Raw genomic sequence first — 7,324 nt, 5'->3', positions numbered from 1 at the left:
GAACAGACTCCAATCTTTCCAGCATCTGGAAAACGATGCTATTTGAAAGATATATATATATATATGCGTGTGCACGTGCAATTGATGCAGAAATATGTGCTCATGCTTTAATTTTACGTGTTGCAGTAATATTTTCCCTAACTACTTTTTGAAAGCATATTGGTAACATTCAATAAGTATTTCTAAGAAAAAAGCTCTGATTTGGGAGATATTTTTTAAAAAAGAAATTACTGTATTGATCTTTTGTTATTTCATTTATTTCCATATATCCTCTTTCATTTCTGAATAGGCATGTGCAAATGAAAGGTGTGTACAGTTTATAGTGCATAATAATATACTGGCCTAATTGAAAGAGAAGTATGAAATAGAAAGGTGATGTATCTGAGTATGTTACTGTGCAGCTATACTATCAAAAGGTTCTTTGGGGTTCACTACACAACTTTGCAGGATAAACTGTGGACCCCAATAATAGCTCTTATTACTTAAGTACACAGTAAAGAAGGGAGGAAGCAATGGGAATCCTCCCTTCCTTCCTTCCATAATCTTATAGCCTTTTGGAAATTCAGCTTTTTGGATATTCAGTTTTATGCTAAACACAGAAAAGATGTCAGAATTACTGAACTGAATAATTACTGAATAAATGAATGGATGGATAGATAAATGTTGGAAATGAAAACGAAATGTTTAAACCTGTTCACCATTCAATATGTAACATTCTTTTCACTCTGTTCCACATCCTCTTTCTTTATCTCAATTTTCCATTCAGTCTATTGAGATATTCTGGCTTCTAATTTTTTTCTTGACTTTCCTGAAATCATTCAATCTACACTCTTTCTTTCACTTCTAGCTTTTTCTTCCCAAAATCCACTCTTGACACTACAAAAAATTATCTGTCCTACATTCAGAACTTTTCATGAACCATTTATCCATCGCTAATTCTCTCTCCCTATCATAAAAGAGAATCAAGTTAATCTTTTTAGAATTATTTTACTCCATTGCCATATTCACCTATGAATAAATTCTTAAAACAATTTTAGAATGTCTTCTAGGCAGATACTCATCAGTCATCATTGCCATTCATTGAATCTGAGTAGCCCAATCACCTTTTCTGTATTCTCTCATTTTGTCCCACATCACCCAAGATAATACTGTATATTTTTCCTCTTAATTTCACAATTTCCCCCTAAAACTCTTCTATGATTCTTGCAGTAGCAGCATCTTGGTGGAATCTTCCTGCTGTAACCTAGGTTTCACTTAAATTTGTTGTGAAAGTAAGAACATTAAAAAACTTTAGCATGTCTTTGAGATCAAGTATGGAAAGCAACACTTGTTAATAACTGACTCCAATTAGCTTCCCCTTAATATAGGAAATGTGTGTACCTCATTGAGTAACTTTGGGCCATATACTCTTTTCAGCCCAACCTATCTTACTGAATTGTTGTGAAATGAGATCTCATGAAAACTGCCTTGAACTTCTAAATGAAAGACAAGATAGAAATCTAACAAACAGATAAACAATATCAACTGAGCCAGTTTTATTTTGGTTATGCAGCAGTGCAGTTCAAATACTGCAGCAAAAGCTTCACAATGTGCAAGGCTGGAGCTCCAGGCTTGGTGTGGCTTTTTTTCTCCATTTTCAAAACTTGAATATTTATAATTTATTTACTGATTTGGAGGCTGCCCACCTCTAACAAATTCTGGGTGGCTTACAACACTGGAATAACATAAAGCAACAGAAATACAAAAAATTACCAGAATGATTCAACAGTATCTACAAACCAATGAGATGGCAATTGAAATACCAAAGGAAACATAAACATCACAAACAGAGGAGTCCCATACACTCTATCCCAAGGCCTGGGGAAATAGTTGGGTTTCTGCAACATAATCGGGGTGAGAACTGTAGTAACCTTGTGGGAGACCTCATCCCAGAGGGTAGATGCTACTACAGACAAGATGTGCTTCTTAGTTCCCAAAATTTGGCTTCAATTGAGGGGACTCAGAATGTACCCATTCTGCCAAATCATACCAGATAGACAAAAACCACAGAAATCCTTTAAATATCTGGGTCCTGTGTTATGTATAGCACTTTGAATCACACCCAGAAGCATATTGGCAACCAGGATGGCAAATGTAGCAAGGGGCCATGAAGGCATGCCAAGGAAAACCTATCACTGCTTTTGCCACTGTATTTTGGACTAGTTGAACACTCGAGTCCTCTTCAAGGATAGCCCATGCTCTTCTAGCAGGAGCCAAGAGCCCAAGAAAATCTGTATACTTGATTAAGAAAGTGCAACCCCATTCAGGAGTAAAGGGAACTCTCCAGACCTGCAGTGTCCAGGCATTTCTACAGGCATACTTTATATACATGTAGTCCTTGGTTGATGACTGTCTTGTTCAATGACCATTCAGACTTATAATGGCACTGTCAGGTATGCCTCCTTTCAGTACTCAAGAAAGAAAAACCCCAACTCCATTTTTGTAGAGAAAGGTACTTTTACTGAGTATGAAGTGAATGCAACCAAAGAAAAGCAAGGTCTGAGGCTATAGGCGAGAAAATCACATACAGAAAGCATCCCCAAAACATTCCCCCCAAGGGACCAGTCAGGATTGACAAATCCACATCCCCCCAAGGTGTCATGTGGGGTGCAGCTTCCGATGGCTCCATCCTTCTGGTATGCCAGGACAGTTGACTTTGACTGGTTATCAGCACTCCTTCCAGCTGCAGAGAAAGCGTTGAGGAAAATTTTCTCCAATTCACTCCCTGTTACGAAACATCTCCACCAGCTTTTTTATTTATTTATTTATTTATTTATATGTCGCCCTTCTCTGAAGACTCAGGGCAGCTTACAATGCGTTAAGCAATAGCCTTCATACTTTTGTATATTTATACAAAGTCAGCTGATTGCCCCCACAATCTGGGTCCTCATTTTACCTACCTTAGAAAGGCTGAGTCAATCTTGAGCCTGGTGAGATTTGAACTTGCAGTAATTGCAGGCAGCTGATGTTAATAACAGTGCTTTAGTCTGCTGTGCTACCAGGGCTTCCCCCCTCCCAAATACCCAGCCAGCTCCCCCCCCCCCCCCCGTTACAATGGCAGCCGTAGCAAGCAAGCAATATGGGAGCGGAGGCTGACAGGCACTAAAAAAGTAAGTTTATGTCTGGTGCTTGAACTTATGGCCATTGCAACATCTCCATGGTCCTGTGACCGTGATTCAGGTGCTTGGCAACTGGTGTATATTTATGATGTTTGTAGCACCCCACAGTCATGATGCACAGCCATCTTCCAACAAGCAAAATCAACGGGCAAGCCAACAGGAAGTCACAGTCACATGACATTGCACTTAATGATCACAGGCAAATTGGTTAACAATCACAATGGAAATGAGGCTATAAGTCCGTCATGACCACATGAAGTTTCAGTTAAGAGCTGTGTCACTTAGCAATGGAGTTGCCAGCAATGGAGTTGCCGATTGTGGTACTGTAGGTAAGTGAAGGTCACCTATACTTGAGTTTTATCAACATATTGATGATATCTGAGACATTTCCTGGCAGGTATGGCAAAATGAAAACATCTCCATGATAAGAGTCAGCAAATGCAGCATTTGTATTTTCCTTTTAATTTTTAAAACTTAAAAATTCAGCCAGTTTCTTTTGTATATCCAGTAGGGTGTTGAAGAAGTTTCAATGATTCAGAAAATATTTTAATTGAATCTACAAAAGAGGCTTGTTAAAGCCTTGATGAAGTTGATGTGATGGGATAAAGAATTGAAGAAAATAAATAAAAACCTGTGACAATATTTGTTTGAATTAAATATTAAAACTATTATTTATTTGTTTGTTTATTTTTTATTTATTTATTTATTGGTTTGATTTATATGCCACCCTTCTCCAGAGACTCAGGGCGGCTTACAATGCATTAAGCAATAGCCTTTATACTTTTGTATATACCTGCTTAGTAGGGCTTTCGCCCCCCACCCCCAAGTGATGTTCTTTTATACAAAGTCAGCTTATTGCCCCCACAATCCAGGTCCTCATTTTACCTACCTCGAAAGAATGGAAGGCTGAGTCAACCTTGAGCCTGGTGAGATTTGAACTTGCAGTAATTGCAGGCAGCTGGTGCTACTTAACAGCACTTTAGTCTGCTGCACCACCAAGGCTCATTAGAAGTAAAAGTTAGAAGTAAAAGGAAAGAATACGAAATTGATTTATTTGATTAAGGTTAAAATAAGACTATTTTTGCAAAGTTCTAGCAATCCTTCATAGACTTTTTGCTGACACCAGAATTGAAAATTTGATGTTTAATGAATTTGTGTATAGATAAGAGATGGGATATGGGATGTAACCTTATAGAGGGTGAAGAGTTACTAAATTGATGAAGGTTGGAAATAACTTCGGCATACAGTATATAGTATTCCTTTTTCTTTATTATATTATTTCTTCACTTTTTCTGTTTCTTTTTTCCTGCCCTTTTTATTCTTTTTTACCTATTTTCTTCTCTTTCCCTGTTTAGTTTGTATTATTATTTTTTACTATTGTAATCCAAATTCTTAATAAAAGTTATATTCAAGCATCCTGATGATACCTGACTGCAAACTGGTGGATGACTTCATCCAGCAGTTTTATATACTGTAGATGTTAAATAGGAGAGGAGAAATGGTTGATCACTGCAGCATTCCACACAGGAAACAATCTGTCAGGGTTCCAAGTAACATCCACAACAACAAAAGACTCTGAGGCCCTACATTGGGCCTTCAGGCCTGCCACAACCTCTCCTTTCCATTCAAGTATTGACTGTAACCAACTGCAAAGGAAAGAAAGAGAACTGGTATACTACAGTGCCACCAATTCCTATCCCTGAAGACAGTCCAGAAAGATATCATGTTTGACAGTATCAAAGGCCACTAAAGATCCAGGAGCATAAGAATGGGTGCATCATTCTGTCATCAACAAGTATGACCAAGGCTGTCTTCCCTATTAAATCCTAGCCTGATCCCCAACAGAAACATGTCTAGAGAATCCTTTTTTTCCAGAGATCTCCTTAACTGCAGATTAAAAAGGGAAGGAAGATTGGAGACAACCATGGTTGTCTAAAAGAACTGGGCCTAAGAATGGCATCTTGAGGAAGAGATGCACCAACGGTCCTTCAAGGCCACTGATACCATCATCTTCCTCAAGAACACACTGCATGGACCAACTATAGGGGAATTTGTCAGGCACCTTAATAAGTCAGAAATGATCCGCTCCAGTTTATCCACCTGATAGCCAGAATCATCCTCACAGCATCTTTGCAAAGGATCCAGTGGTTGCCTCTACCCAACATTGACTCTGTCACCCTAAACAGGGCTTTGTACAATTATTGGTGGATGCAATAAAAGTGGTGTACCAGCTAGAGCTTTGCTACCTTTATTACTACAAGGTAGTTTCTAATATGGCCTCTTACCCATGTCCATGCAAAATATTAGGCCAAAATGTCTAGTGTGTTGTATACACATTGCCAGAGTAACATGAGGTTCTTGAGATAGCAGGAGAGCAGGGGTGTCAAATGCACATCGTCACAGTAGCGTCACACGTATAGTGACTTTTTTCCCCTTCGCCAAACTGGACATGGGCGTGGCCAGCGCATGACGCATCCGGCCCGCAGGCCATGAGTTTGACAGCCCTGGAGTAGAGTGACAAAGGTAGGATATATACAGTATATGGTTCTTAGAAGCATTGAGGAATGTTTCATGTTTACAGAGCAAAAGCTAATATATTAATGCAAATGCAGTGAAACTCAATACATGTACCAAACCTTTGCTGAAACATTAAACATAAAATACTACACAAAGGCCAGAGCACTTACCGAAGCAGTGGGTTGTTAATAATAAGGAAATGATTGTTAGCACAGAACCTATTGTCCTTTCCCAAGGCCTGAAAATACAGATTTGTAGCCTCTTCACCAGCTGTGCTCTGAACAGCTTCTCTTGAAGATTTAGCAGAAGGTTAGCTGGCGCAGCCAAGGAGATGCTTCTTTGCAAGACTTTCTGTTCCCATCTATTAGAGATTTAAAAAAAATAAAATAAAACATGCCTTACTAGATCAGTATTGGAGAGCATGAACAAAATGTCATGTGTTCCCATCAATCTGAAACAAGGAGTTCCAGAGATACAGCATCTCCCCCCCCCACACCTCATTGTTAGTTAGGATGAAAAAGTAGCAATTGCTTCAGACTAGGGCCTTACTTTTGATATCTCCCTGGAATTCCTGGAACAAAAATAGAAACTGTCTCCACATCAACCACATCAATATCTCACCTTTGGGGAAGGGTTCTTGCAAATCCATTTTAGAAACAGGGAAATAAGAAGAGAGGCAGTGCCAATACATACCAGGCAATGTTTTCAGGAAATGCAGAAGTTGTTAATCAACATTTGCATTGCTTTCTAATGTCTCCAATGGTTTCTCAACAAAAAATGCATGTTTTGACAAAGCCTCTTTTGTCTGTAATTTCAGGCTGTCAGCCTGCAAGCCACCACATGAGGGCAGTCAATCCATTTCTTTCCTTATTGATTACCAATGTGCTTTTAAGAGAATGAAACTTGTCTCATACAACCTTCTGGTTATTTAAGAAGCATGGTTACTGCATGCAATAGCCACCATCACACTGTCTTTTAATGATGAGTTGATTGATGTTTAAACTAGATTAGTGTAGCAGCAGGCACACTACAGCGTAGACCCTTAATATTAGAGGGGAAAATATAAAACAGCTCTTTATTTATTATATAGCAGGAACACTATAAAACAGAAGACATAAAGAGACACTTCCACTGGAAAGCTCTGATTTAATCCAATATGTCGGTCCACACAATGAAACATATGTTTACGGTTGCATACTATAATTTAAAGAATGTAGCTGATTTTTGTACACAATGTTTCCAAATGTAAGAAGATGTATCAGCCATATACCACAAAGTGGAAACAAAATGCTCAGAGAAGTTCCCTGAGGATGGGCTCCAGCACGAGTCTGAAAGCTCGGAAGACAAAACCACTGGTCCCAGTGACCAGCCCAGATTGGATCCCCGAAACAAAATCCCTGAAATGACTCAAGTGTGTATATAATATGGAAATCAAAGTGGATCTTTTCCCCCCCTGGAACGTAAACTTCATGGGAAAATATGCAACGTGAAAGCCACACAATCTGCCTAATAGGTTTGGCTAAATTAGACAAAGGAGATGGCAAAGAAATCCCTGAGCTCTTGTTCCATCTTACCTGGAGGACTCCAGGGAAATTTATTGCTTTCAGTGGATCTGTTGAATGGCTAGGGAAAGGCATGTGTGAGATTGA

General features: G+C 38.9%; 1 long non-coding RNA gene across 1 annotated transcript; it reads right to left on the bottom strand.

Moving 5' to 3' along the window:
* Positions 1-2,476: 2,476 nt before the first annotated feature.
* On the bottom strand, positions 2,477-6,452 carry LOC117661280 (uncharacterized). The gene is made up of 3 exons (XR_004589946.2): positions 6,369-6,452; positions 5,846-6,036; positions 2,477-2,722 (listed from the first exon to the last, which is right to left on the bottom strand). It is a non-coding gene; the product is annotated as an uncharacterized LOC117661280 (long non-coding RNA).
* Between the last annotated feature and the right edge of the window lie 872 nt (positions 6,453-7,324).

This window comes from Pantherophis guttatus, chromosome 3, assembly GCF_059756535.1.
Source record: "Pantherophis guttatus breed Tessera chromosome 3, ASM5975653v1, whole genome shotgun sequence".
NCBI classification, from domain to species: domain Eukaryota; kingdom Metazoa; phylum Chordata; class Lepidosauria; order Squamata; family Colubridae; genus Pantherophis; species Pantherophis guttatus.
The sequence above is the reverse complement of the archived record's forward strand: the minus strand, read 5'-3'. Positions and strand labels throughout refer to the sequence as shown.